Source organism: Tachyglossus aculeatus, chromosome X4 (assembly GCF_015852505.1).
Source record: "Tachyglossus aculeatus isolate mTacAcu1 chromosome X4, mTacAcu1.pri, whole genome shotgun sequence".
In the NCBI taxonomy this organism is placed as follows: domain Eukaryota; kingdom Metazoa; phylum Chordata; class Mammalia; order Monotremata; family Tachyglossidae; genus Tachyglossus; species Tachyglossus aculeatus.
Genome location: NC_052098.1, coordinates 41,704,618 through 41,718,925, shown reverse-complemented (window position 1 = coordinate 41,718,925; position 14,308 = coordinate 41,704,618). Strand labels below are relative to the sequence as shown.

Genomic DNA, 14,308 nt, shown 5'->3' with positions numbered 1-14,308 from the left:
TACCACCAGAGTGATAAAATGTGTAGGAGACCATTTGGTTCATCGGCAACACAATGTGATTACCCAAGTACCCACTGGTCTTAATCATTTCAACCCCCCACCTCAAACAGATGATACTTCTTATCCCTCTGAAAGTGTAGAGGTATTTAGTTAATTCCAGATAGACCGATAATATGTCCCAGTTTAGTTGGAACTGTCTTGATTTTGGTAGGCTGCCTGGGGTGGTTTCAGAAAAAAAAAAATCTATAAAAGTGTTGTGGTGGAGTTCTCACTGCTACAAGCCCCAGAAAGGAATAAATGGAATCCTGGGACCATGTTTCTGATATTCTGGCTTTCAATCTATGGTCAACCCACCTGTAAAAGTCACAGAAAGAAAGACAATCCTTTTTACTGGAAGAAAAAGCATGTTAATTTAGTGTGAAATATGCATATCTATTATTCAGGTTCAAGGATGCTGCTGCTCAGAGTAAGAATTGTTATCGATGAATGTACACAGGGGTAAGTGTGACTGACAGACCACTGTGTGACCGACAAATTCTTCTGCATCATGTCTAGTGTTCCATTTGCCATTCATAGTGCTAGGCAGTGTTTTCATTTCTCCCTCTTTGGGTTAGGAGAGGGGTGTCACGAGCTTCCTGTAACCTCTACTCCAAGGCAGTAATGCAATTTGTGAGTGCCACACACCAGGCTGACACCTGTCTTCAGCTATCACACCCACATGTTTACTGCCATGCCACAATTTTTGAGGATTTGCTTCATTGTGTTCCTATAGCATTTTCTCTGTCCCCTGCAGGTTAAAATACCAGATTCCATCTTACCATAGAGTAACTCTTTAGTGTATTCTCTTCACATATCCCACTCAGTATGATGCCAAAGTTGTCAGTGGTGAATGTGTTCTCAGAACCTCACTGCTTGTGATCTTGCCTTGCCACCTGATGTTAAGTGCTGCACTTAGATGGTGTTGGTGAAGTGTTCTAGAAGTCAAATATCTCATCTATGGTAGGTCCGGTCATTAAAAAAAATGTGTGCACTGCAATTCCCACTTATACCATCAGTTTGCTTTACAACTCAAAATGCCCTGTTGGAGCTACGGCATTTGTCAAGTTTCCCAAAGGAAGCACTAGCTTTCTTGATTCAGGGTTCTATCTCCTCATCAATCATTGGGCAGTGTGCTGCCTAGGGAGCAGCTTTGAGCTCTGAATTGCTGATATTGATCCTTGGTTGCTTATAGGATTTGCTAAGTTGGTTCAGTACCTTGGTCTTCTTCATGCTAATTGTCACTCCATAGGGTTTTGTAATTCTGAGGATTGCACTCATCTGCATATCTTCTTAGGTGTGTGTTTCTAGAACCTAGTCATCAGGGTACAGGAGCTTTGGATGAATGATTTGAATCCAACTTTGAGGACTCAAGTCTCCCAAAAGGGCTGTGGAACTGGTTAAGAGGGAACTGTCAAGTTGATTGGGAATTCATTTTAATTTTTTGACTTTCAAATATCTATGTTTTTTGCTCAGGCAGAAATTACACAAACTCTCCTGCCAATTGTATATTTGTGTCTTTTTCTTTATTTACCAAGTGTGGATTCTTATGCCCCAGTAATTTGAAGGGAATTGAAATTTGAACTCTGAGGGGGAGGTTTTTGTGTAATAGTAATTTCAGCTTTCGTAGGGTCTTGACATCTTGGGTCCAATTCTCTCCTGGGTAATTTTAGTTTCCTTTCATTTTCCTCATCTCCCCAGGAACTCCTGTATGAGTGTTTCAAGGACTTTTGATGATGCTCTCAGCCTGTTGAGTTGAAAGTTTCCCAGAGGATTGGAATCGTATTCTGACACCAGCTTCCAGATTCCTTGTTGCGCCCTCCAGCATGGCTGCATAGAATAGGTTGAACAAGCCTGGACCTAATACACAGTCCTGCTTTACTGTGTTGGTGAAGGGGAAGGATCTGACAAGGCCCCTCCAATTCTGACCTGACCAGCCATATCATCGTGGAGTTATAGAATCTTTATAGTTAGGGCAACCTAACTTTCGGTTGTTGCCAGAGAACAGGCCTGCCAATGGTGTCAAATGCTTTTTTTAGTGTTCAGACACCATATAGAGGTCTTGATGCTCTTCAGTGAATTTCTCCTGCACCTGAGGTGCAGCAAACATCACGTCTCCTATGGCCACTGTGGTCTGAATCTACATAGAAATTCTGGGAGCATGCTGTTAACAGTGTTCTTCAGGAGTCAGTCCAGCAGGACTTTGGCTAGGATCTTGCCAACTATGGGGAGTAGAGAGACCCGCATGACAGTTTCTACAGCCAGCTCTCTCCCCTTTGGAAGAGCCTAATCAAAAGTCCTAGGCAAGTAGTCAGTTCACTCTGCTGATCACTCTGTTACCAAATGTTGTTGCTGCCCCTTCAGCAACATTTTGGGGATCGAGCAGCCGTATTTAGGAACACACTGCTCACCCCAAATGGGGAGGAGAACTAGAAAATATGCCTGTAAAAATCTCCTTTCCCATCCAATCTGCACCTAGAAGCCCAGAAATGGTGAGCCTTAACCTTGCGATTCTGTTATTTTATGGAACATCAGGATGCTACACGACTTTGGAAAGGGTCATCCAATAAGATGACTGGAACATGTTGCAGGTGAACTATCCTGCACTAAGTGAAACAAAGTTTTCTGAAGAAAGACAGCCCACAGAAACAGGTGCAGGATATTCCTATTGTGAAGAGTTCTTTCTCTTCTGAATGCAGACTGATAGACCTAGGTTTTCTGACGGTCTTATGCCTTCCAAATCTGTCCAGTGGCAATCGTTGTAGTGTAATGACCTTAGCTTTAAAGTAGAAATACTATGCCACAATCATCAGGGTGCATGCCCCCACCATGACTGACGCAAATGAGAAAGAAAGATTCCACATGGGTCTGGACAGACCCATAGCAATATTAAGCTGATTAAGCTGATTCTCATAGGGGATTTCAATGCACAGGTGGACAGTGGCACTGAAACGTGGAAAAAAAATTGGACATCACAGAACAGGACAATTAAGCAGCAATGGCCTACTTTGGCACAGTGAATGTGCTAAGCAGTTCGTCATCACGAATGGTCACTTACCGAATAAGGGAAAGACCCCTTGGATACACCCACAATTTGAGCAGCAGCACCCTGCTGCCTTCTGGCAGTGAGACCTGAAGGATGTTCATTTGATTGCTCCAATATTGGGTGCCTAGTACTGAACCTGATGTTCCAAGCTTTTACGAACAATAAAGTTAATATAGTGCAAAGTGGCATCCAAACCACTCAGGATGCTGAATGTTAAATTCCTGGAGAATGACACCACATGTAAAGGAACTTGGCAATATCAAAGCAGCCTAATTAAGGCAAGAAATCCCATCTGCCTCTTCGAATGTGTTCAAGAATCGGTTGCCTCTCTGGAATATGATCTAACAGGTAGTCTTTCGAAGAAAACACCAGACTGCTTTGATGGGAGTGATTTAGAGATCTAAGAGCTACTTTTAGTGAAAAAGCCATATCTTAATACCACCTTGCAGATCCACACAACCCTAGCTAAAGAGATATTTAATGACACATGTTGTGGAATAAGAATAAGTTAAACTCGACAATTACCAGGATTTCCAGGCTGACGAGAGACATGGCTATACCGACTGAAACCAAGGAGTAGAGATGGTTCCACCCTTATCACTGTCAAAGGACATCTCCTTTGTGAGATGTGCGAACATTTCAGTGATCTCTCTAACACACCTCTCACCATCGAGGATGATGGGCAAGAATCTTTCCCACTGAAGACATGGCTATTGGTCCAACAGTTAATCTCACCACTACAGAATGGCAAAGTTCCTGGATCTGGGATCTTCAAGCAGCCAGAAGATGTGCCACTTAATCACTCATACATGTTTTTCCTCACTCTATGGAACCTGAGGAAATGCCACAGGATTTCAAAGTTGCCTCATTAACACCATCTTCAGAAAGAAAGGGATGAATATATATCATGAAATGAATGTTTCACTTCAAAAGACTCAAATACTCTAGAGGAATAAGACAAGGAAATTATTCTTATAAATATTTTGTGTTTCCAAAAAACTCAAGCTTTCAAAAAATGTGCCTCAGACTAAATGTAGAGAACCATAAAACAGCTTCTATTTGATCCTCATTGATGAGTTTCTGAGCTATACATCGCTGTGTGATTAGGGTAGAAAACTCTATGACAAGATTCACAAAAATATAGCACAGGAATAATAGTACTGCCTAAATAGTACCAGTGATAGTGTGGTGCTGTTTCCCCCTCACCCTCAGCCCTTCCCGAGAAAGTTTGTTTCCTTTTGTTTCATTATTATTATTATTATTATTATTATTATTATTATTATTATTATTATCCTTATTTTTAGTTTCTTACTTTTATGGAATATCTGCCACATTTGACTGAAATAAAAGCTTTTTCACAGATTGCCATTTTTAAGTATATTATAAGTAGGACTTGTGTAGTAAATATTGGGGTGAAGCTACTCCCACATACCTTGAGGTACAGACTGGGAGATACATTTAAAAAGAAAAGCTGTAACTGTCTACTTGTATTTGATATCTGAAAAAATAAACTTTTTCACAGACAACCATTTATGAGTGCTACATGTCCACTTAGAGGCACAAATGGGTTATTAAATTAAGAAAAAAAATGGTCTGGCTACTCCCCACTGTACCCAATTTGAGAAGAAGTGTGGCTTACTGGAAAGAGTTCAGGTTTGGGAGTCAGAGGACGTGGGTTCTAACCTCGGCTCTGCCACTCATCTGCTGTGTGACTTTGGGCAAGTCATTTAACTTCTCTGTGCCTCAGTTACCTCATCTGTAAAATGGGGATTAAGACTGTGAGCCCCATATGGGACAACCCGATTACCTTGTAACTACCCCAACACTTAGAACAGTGTTTGGCACATAGTAAGCACTTAACATATGCTATCATTATTATTATTATTATTAGTGACTTTTACTTCAAGGCAGTAGAGATGCTATGCACTCAAAGCAGTAGATGGCTACAACACCCCCATAAGCTGCTGGGTGAAAAGGGCTCGAGAGATGGGGTCAGTTGAGCCTCCCTGTCTCAGCACAGTCATGAAGATTCACTCGTGTTTACTTTCTCTGGAAATCAGTGACTTTTACATGAAATCAGAACAGAAGCAATGACTCCTCTCCTCTCCCCTAAATTGCCTTCTTAAATCCCTAGACTAATGGTAACTATATATTATGTATTTACCCTCCAGTGGACAGACAATGCTTGACCCTAGAAACTAAACATCAGCATTTGGATTTTCAGTGAGCAAATTGCTCTAGGTTTATTTGGAAGCCCCGTGCCTCCAAATAAGTCTGCCCCGAACTTGAAACTGAACCCCAAGTCCATTTTCTGTAGGGTCAAAGGGGCTTTGTGAGTGGATCACTGCTAATCTTTCTGTTCTTATCGCAGAGAACAGACCCAGTAACGTGCCCAATATTGATAGAGGTATTGGTTTACTTCTGCTTCTCTATTTGACCCCACAATTGGTCATGTTTCTCTTTAGTAACTGCAACCTTTTCAGCAGGCAGCTCTTCTCTGCTGGGAATGTGTTGCAAACAGCAGCCTGTGGAGGCTGGGGCCCTTCCCAAGCAAATCAAAGCCTAGGTAAGCCTGAACTTGATGTACGGTGTTACCGAGTTTCTTAAGTTTGCATGGAGCCTTGGAGTTCATTAACTACTCAAAACATCAAACCGCCCAAATATAACCATCTATAAAGAGGAGCCAATGAGGCTCGTAATCTACAAGTGTCTAGTCAGAGGATTAGTACTCAGGATTCACTTCAAGATGAAGAATGGAGAATGTGTACAGTCACCCATCAGAACAGCTTCTCAATATCCACCCAGGCAGTGGCTATTAAATTTGCCCCTTCGTCAGTCTATTGCAACATGAGCTATTGGTCTAGTGCTAAATATTCAAGCCATTCAAAAATCAAGCATACATTACCCTTTATTTCCACATTGCTTAATGCCATTGCACCAGCTAGAAACTGGTAGATAAAGAAGAGATTCCAGGACAGAGGACTCAGGCCCTTGAGCTAAGTCAAGGGCACTATATCTGCTCTGAGGTCCAGCCCAGTCCATTGTAAGATCAGGTGGAGGGCCAGAGAGAGTCATCATTGGGTCATGATTAAGTGTCTATTGAAATCAGCTGGTGAAGAGGGTTTTGGCTGGGCTGTATTTACTTGTTTACTGGGCATTATTTCTGCAGTGTTAATACGCTTCCAAACCCCTGTTCCTTTCCATGGTAAAGTCCTCAGATATCTTGTTGTTTGAAAAAAAATAAAGTGACTTTAAAACATACCGAGTAAAGGAGCTCCAGAGGGAAAATGTCTGTAACATTCTTCTCCTTCCTTGTCACCCATGTCCACAAATCTCAGCAACTTCCTCCTGAAGCCCCACCCTGTAACCTTTGCTTCCATACAGAAACCACTGATGACCAAGTCAATTTTTTTATTTGCAAAGTTGAAACCATCAGGTGTGAATTTTGCCAAGTCTCTCCATCCTTTCTTCACCACTCTACTGTTTCTTCCTCATCTTTCTCCTGTTACCCTGGTGTTTCTCAAAAGGATGTCTTCTACTTGTTCCCTAAATCCACTCTGTCTACCTGCGTCAGGACCCTATCTCCTTTCACCTCCTAAAATCACTTGCTTCCACTTTCCTTTCTTCCCTCACTGTTACTTTCAATTTCTCTCTGATAGCTTCTTCCCTCTGTCTTCAAACACACTTAATTCTTCCGCATGCTACAAAACTCCTCTCTTGATCCCAGCCCCCCACCCCCACCAATCACTCCATCTGCCTGTTCCCATTCCTACCCAAACTCCTGCAGTGGGTCATATACACCTGCTGGCTTATTATTATTATGAATAATAATAACAACAACACTAATAATGATGATATTTGCTAAGTGGTATTATTATTATTGGTATTATTATTATTATTATGTGCTAGGGCAAAATTGAAGCCATAGAGTCGAATACAGTCCCTGTCACATTCTACAGAGGGAAGACCAATAGGAATTTAATCCTCATTTTATGGATGAGGAAAGTGAGGCCCAGAGATGTTAAATGACTTGTCCAAGGTCACAAAGCAGGCAAATGGCAGAGCTGGGATTAAAACTCAGGTCCTGTGACTCTCAGGACCATGATCTTGCCATTAGACCATTTCCTCACCACCAACCCTCTTCTTGACCCGTTACACTCAGATTTCCACTCCTCTTTACCAAGACCGCACTTTCTAAGATCAGCTATGACCTCCTTATAGTCAAATCTAAAGAGTTATATCCCATCCTACTCCTCTTTACCTTTTCAGCTGTTTTCAACACTGTGGAAAACTCCCTCATCAAAACATTATCAGTTTTTGATTTTGCTCACATGGAACTAAGCTTGTTCTGCTACCTCTCTGACCACTCAGTTTTGATTGCTGGTTCCTCATGTTTGTTGTCATTTTACTATGAGTTTTCCACAAGGCTCTGTTGTGGATCTTTTATTCTTCTTTTCTACCTTCCTCTCTCACTTGCTCATATAGCTTCAGCTGCCACTTCTATGCAGATGAATCTCAAATCTGTCTCTCTAGCCTCAAACTCTTATCTAACACTTCTGCATCTCCTCTTGTCTCTAGAACATCTTCACTTGGATGTCCTGCTCTCACCTTAGACTCAATATATCTAAAACAGAACTACTCATTTTTTCCCCTGAACCTACTCCTCATCCTGTCACATCTCAGTCAAAAACGCCACTCTATTTCCTGTCCCAGAAACCCACAACCATTGCTTCATCCTCAATTTCTCACTGTATTTCAACTCTCAATCCTGCCAGTTCTTCCTACATGTCTCCCAAATCCATCCCTTCTTCTCCACCCAAACTGCACCTACCATAGTACAAACTCTGGTCATTTTGTGGCTAGATCATTCCTTCAGGCTTCACACTGGTCCCCTTGCCTCTAGCTTTTCCTCATTCCAATCTATAATTCTTGCTGCTGCACAGAGCATCTTTTTGAAGCATCACTTGGCACACATCTCTCACCTCTCTAAACTCTCAGCTAGTGTCTTGTGTCCCTCCATATCATGCAAAAACTTTCATCATCAGTTTCAAGGTTCTCTGCCAATTCACCTCCTCTTGCCTATCTATTTTCATGGTCTCCTCATTCCTCCCAAGCTAACCTTATAACGCCTCACTCTCACTCTCTCAACTCTCCCTCCTCTGTCCCCTTACACTGTTCTACCAGCTTGGAAGCCCGTTCCTCCTCAGATCTGACAGACCACCCACAAGTTTCCTTACATTCAAAGCCCTACTAAAATCGCACCTTCTCCAGCCAGTCAATCAATCAATCAATGGTATTCATTGAGTGTTTACTATGTGCAGGGCACTGTACTAAATTCCTGGAAGAGTACAACACAATAGAGTTAGCAGACATAATAATAATAATAATATAATAATGGCATTTATTAAGTGCTTACTATGTGCAAAGCACTGTTCTAAGCGCTGGGGGGATACAAGGTGATCAGGTTGCCCCACAGGGGGCTCACAGTCAATCCCCATTTTACAGATGAGGTAACTGAGGCACAGAGAAGTTAAGTGACTTGCCCAAGGTCACACAGCTGGCAATTGGTGGAGCCAGGATTTGAACCCATGACCACTGACTCCAAAGCCTGTGCTCTTTCCATTGAGCCATGCTGCTTCTCATGTTCCCTGCCCCACAATGGGCTTACAGTCAAGAGGAGCTTACTCCAAGTCTTTCTTGATTAATTACCAGCAAAACAGCCATATTAACCAATTAACCATTTCTATAATTTATGTACTTAATTATACCCATTGTATAGTTTTATTAGATTTTATATTCATCTATCTTGATTACTCTCTTTGTAAAGATTTTTATTTCTGTCCCCCTGTTAAAGTCAAAGCTCTCTGTGGGAAGGGAACATGACATTAAGTTGTTTTACACTTTCCAAGCACTTAGTAGAGTGCATTACACCCATGGGTGCTGAAAAAATATTATTACTACTAGTACTGCTACTACTACCATTACATTGGAAGCTGAATACTGGCCTAGTTTACTACCTGAAAACTAAAAACTTAATATAAAAGAAACCTACTATATTTGACAAATAAATAAGCCTGAAGTGGCAGAATCTTAATCTACCAAACCATAATGAAGACAGGTTCTCTCTGTTTTTTAAATTATCTATTAGGCCTCTCTGGAAGCTAGAATACTATTCAGTAAAGTGCTACTTCAGTCACACTCTGTGTGCGGAGTAATGTACTAAGCACTTGGGAGGATATAATAGGAGTAACAATGTGGCCTGGAGAAGCAGCGTGGCCCAGTGGAAAGAGTACGCACCTGGGAGTCACAGGGCCTGGTTTCTAATTCTGGTTCTGCCAGTTGCCTGCTGTGTGACTTTAGGCAAGTCACTTCACCTCTCTGTGCATCAGTTTTCTCAACTGTAAAATGAGGATGAAATACTTGTTCTCCCTCCTACTTAAATGGTGAGCCCCATGCGGGACAGGGACTGTATCCAACCTAATTAACTTGTACCTATCCCAGCTCTTAGAACAGTGTTTGACACACAGTAAATGCTTAACATATGCCATTAAAAAAAAAGAACAGAATTGGTAAACATGACCATGGTCCCTGCCCACAAGTTGCTCACATTCTAGAGAGGGAGACAGAAGCTCGCAGTCAAGAGCCGGAGAGAGACAGTAATACAAACAGATAAATTAGGGCTATTTACGTAAGTGCTGGGGGGCTGAGGATGGAGTGAATATCAAGTGCTTAAAGCATAGGTGACAGAAGGGAGAGAGAGGAGGGGAAAATAGGGTTTAGTTGGGGAAGGAGATTTTAATAAGGCTTTAAAGGTGAGGAGAGTGCTGGTCTTTCTCTTGTACTTATTATTCTATTTATTTTGTTAATGATGTGCATCTAGCTTTACTTCTATTTATTCTGATGACTTGACACCTGTCCACATGTTTTGTTTTGTTTTGTTTTGTTGTCTGTCTCCCCCTTCTAGACTGTGAGCCCGTTGTTGGGTAGGGACTGTCTCTATATGTTGCCAACTTGTACTTCCCAAGCGCTTAGTACATTGCTCTGCACATAGCACTCAATAAATACGATTGAATGAATGAATGAATGAATGAGAGGGAGGGAGTTCAAGGTCAAAGGAAGGACACAGGCAAGAGGTCAGTAGCATGAAAGATGAGATCAAGTCACAGTGAGAAAGCTGGTGCAAGAGGAGCGAAGTGTATGAGCTGGGCTGTAGTAAGAGATCAGTAAGATAACGTAGGAGGGGGCAAGGTAAGAGATAAGAGAATCATGAGATGACAGTGTCAGAGAAGCCAAGGTTGAATAATATTTCCAGGAGAAGGGGGTGTTCAACAGTGCCATCTACACCCACTCCCTTGGAGAACTCATTCACTCCCACCATTTCAACTACCTTCTCTATGTGAATGATTCCGCAGAGTGCTTTAAAGTGGTTGATAAGGAGTTTCTGTTTGATGTGGAGGTGCGTAGGCAACTATTGGAGGTCCTTGAGGAGTGGCGAGATGTGGACTGAATCATTTAGAAAAAATTATCCCGGCAGAAGAGTGAAGTAAGGACTGGAGTGGGGAGAGACAGAAGTCAGGGAGATCAGCAAGGAGGCTGATGCAGTGGTCAAGGTGGGATATGATAAGTGGTTGGCTCAGTGTAATAGTAGCTTCGATGGAGGGGAAAGGGCCAATTTAGCAAAGTTGTGGAGATGGAACTGACAGGATTTGGTGATGTATTGAATATGTGGGTTGAATGAGAGAGATGATTAGAGGCTAATACCAAGATTAGGAGTTTGTGAGAAAGGGAGGATAGTGGTGTTGCCTACAATGACGGGAAAGATTAGAGGAGGGAAGGGTTTGAATGGGAAGATGAGGAGTTCTGTTTTGCATATGTATGGTTTGAAGTGTCAGCAGGACAACCCGGTAGAGATGTCCTGAAGGCAGGAGGAAATGTGAGACTGCAGAGAAGGAGAGAGGTCAGGGATGAAGACATAAATTTGGGAATCATTCACATAGAGATGGTAGTTGAAGTGGTGGGAGTGAATGAGTTCTCCAAGGGAGCAGGTTTGATGGAAAATAGAAGGGGACACTGTTGACCACCCACTTCTCCTGGAAATATTATTCAACCTTGGCTTCACTGACACCGTCCTCTCATGGTTCTCCTCATTTCTCTCTGAGCACTCATTCTCAATCTCTTTCACGGGCTTCTCCTCTGCCTCCCATCCTCTAACTGTGGAAGACTCACTTCCGGGTCCACTTCTACTTTCCATCTACACCCACTCCCTTGGAGAACTCATTCACTCACATTGCTTTAACTACCACCTCTATGCAGATGAATCCCAAATCTGTATCTTCAGCCCTGGTCTATCTCCATCTCTACAGTCTCACATTTCCTCCTGCTTTCAAGACACCTCTACCATGTCCTTCCTCTGACTTTCTCATCCCTGTAGACAGCAGCACCATCCTTCCTGTCTCACAGGCCCATAGCCTTGATGTTATCCTTGATTCCTCTCTCTCATTCAGTCTATCACTAAATCCTGTTGGTTCAACCTTCACAATATCATGAAAATCTGTCCTTTCCTATCCATCCAAACTGCTACCATATTAATTCCAGCATTTATCCTATCCCACTTTGATTACTGAATCAGCCTCCTTGCTGATCTCCCTGCCTCCTGTCTCTCCCCTTTCCAGTACATACTTCTCTCTGCTGCCCATATCATTTTTCTACAAAAACATTCTGTCCTTGTTTCCCCACTCAACAACCTCCAGTGGTTGCCCATCCACGTCCGCATCAAACAGAAACTCCTTACTATCAGCTTTAAAAGCACTCAATCTCCTTACCCCCTCGTACCTCACCTTACTATGCTCCTACTACAACTCAGTCCATACACTTCACTCCTCTAATGCCAACCTACTCACTGTACCTTGATCTTGTCTATCTTGGTGCCGACCTCTCATTCACACCCTGACTCTGGCCTGGAATGCCCTCCCTTTTCATTTCCGACAGATAATTACTCTCCCTACCTTCAAAGTCTAATTGAAGGCTCATCTCTTCCAAGAGGCCTTCTCTAAGCTCTTATTTCCTCTTTTCCCACTCCCTTCTGCATTGCCCTGACTTGCTCCCTTTATTCACCACCCGACCCCCAGCTCCACAGCACTTATGAACATATCCATAATTTATTTATTTAAATTAATGTCTGCCTTTCCCCCTTTAGACTGTAAGCTCATTGTGGGCAGGGAATGTGTCTGTTATATCGTTGTGTTGTATTCTCTGAAGCACTTAGTACAGTGCTCTGCACACGTTAAGCACTCAATAAATATGATTGATTGATTGATTTGTTGACCCAGAACTGAGCATGGAGGGACAGGCACAGTTAGGGGGTGGGAGGCAGAGGAGTCTGCAAAACAGACAGAGAATGAGTGGCAAGAGAGATAGAAGGAGAACCAGGAGAAGACAGTGTCCATGAAGCCAAAGTTGATTAATGTTTCCAGGAGAAGGGGGTGGTCCTCAGTGTTGAAGGCATCTTAGGGGTCTAGAAGGATTAGTATGGAGTAGAGGTCATTAGACTCAGCAAAGAGGAGGTTACTGGTGACTGTAGAAAGGGCAGTTTCTGTGGAGTGAAGGGGGCTTCAGATCGGAAGGTATCAAGGAAAGAATTGGCGGAGGAGAATTTAAGGCAGCAGGTGTAGACAACTTGCTCAAGGAGTTTGAAGAGGAACGGTAAGAGGGAGATAGGAAGATAACTGGAGAAAGGATAGGGGAAGAAGGAAGGCTATCTGAAGGATAACTAGATTAAAGGTGGGTTTTTTTTAGGATAGGGAATGCATGAGTATTTTTGAAAGCAGTGGGGAAGAAACTATTGGAAAGTGAATGGCTGAAGATGTCTGTCAGGGAGGGAAGGAGGGAGGGGGCAAGTGTTTTGATAAGGTGGAAAGGGATGGGGTCAGAGACAAAGGTGGAAAGGGTAGATTTTTAGAGGAGGTGAGAGCTCTCCTCTTGAGATGCTGCTGGAAAAATTAGGAGAATCAAAGAAGGTGCAGGAGGAGGGAGGGACTGGAGAGGACCAAGGGAGATTTTTCGGGATATCTCACCTCGTGGCTTCAATATTATCAATAAAGTACATTGCCAGATCATTAGGGGAAAGAGATGCAGGGGGACAGGAGGTTTGAGGAGGGAGTTAAACATCTGTAACAGCTGGTGTGGGCAGTGGGTATGGCAGTTAATAAGAGTGGAGAAGTATTGTTGTTGGGCGGAGGAGAGGGCAGAATTAAAGCAGGTGAGGATGAGTTCAGCCAGATGTCTGTATTTCCATTAGCAGTTCTCAGCACTTCAAGCACAGGAAATGTACTATGGATGTGATCCAGAGTTGCAGGTTAGTGGTACAAGATTGGTGGAGGGAAAGGGTCATGAGGGATTTGAGTTCCGTGGAGAGGGCAGTGCTGAGGGTGTCCATTTATGTGTCTAGAGAAGATGCTTTGGGTTATGGAGACCAAAAGGGGCATGATGACTTTAGAAAATTGGAGGGGGTTGAAAGGTCAGAAGTCTCTGCGGAGGAACAGGAAATATTTTGAGGAAGTGGGTGTGTCTGGGAGAGAGAGTAGGTGAGGAGGTTGTGGTCTGAGAGAGGAATTTCAGAGTTGGTGAGGGTAGATATTGTACAGTAATTAAAGATGATGAAATCGAACATGCATCCAAATTGGTGAATGGGTGATAAGGGTCGGAGAAGGAGGTCACTGGAGTTGAGGAGTACTATATAGTGCCCCCATGACTCTGTAGGTGTGCCTCCCAAGTGAATGAACTCTTAAACATTGTCAACCAAAATCATAGTTTGAAAGGGCATTGTGTGAATAGGTCTGAGTTACAGGGATTGATGAAGGGAATATGTAATGCCTACCTGTACTCTGTGTAATGTTCCCTCTCTGATGAGACGGAGCCATGTTCACTCTTTAATGGTGCTATGGTGGTGGTAGTGGTGGGGTGTGTGTGTGTGTGTATGCACGTGGCAGGGGTCTTTCTGAGGGGAGAGATATACACTCTTCAAGGATGGGTAGAAGTCCTTGGTTTGGCTATGCACGGCCTTGGATCTCTTCAGCCTTGCTATCCCATCACTTGTTAAACTTGTTTCTTAGCTTGTTTCAAAATGCTTCAATAAGCCTGCTTTTGTTAGGGTTGCGAATATCTGCCACATATTGATGATTTCTGACATTTCACTACAAGTAGTTCTTTGATTTTGGAGTCATTCTC

The 14,308-nt window shown here is 42.8% G+C and overlaps 1 protein-coding gene across 1 annotated transcript in view; it reads left to right on the top strand.

Annotated features, from left to right (window-relative positions):
- The window catches only part of PRR16 (proline rich 16), a 240,983-nt gene extending 236,684 nt beyond the window's left edge, over positions 1-4,299 (top strand). The window contains exon 5 of the mRNA XM_038769376.1: positions 1,738-4,299. The gene's annotated coding sequence lies outside the window, so the exon portion shown is untranslated. The remainder of the gene's footprint in view (positions 1-1,737) is intronic.
- The last annotated feature ends 10,009 nt before the right edge of the window (positions 4,300-14,308 follow it).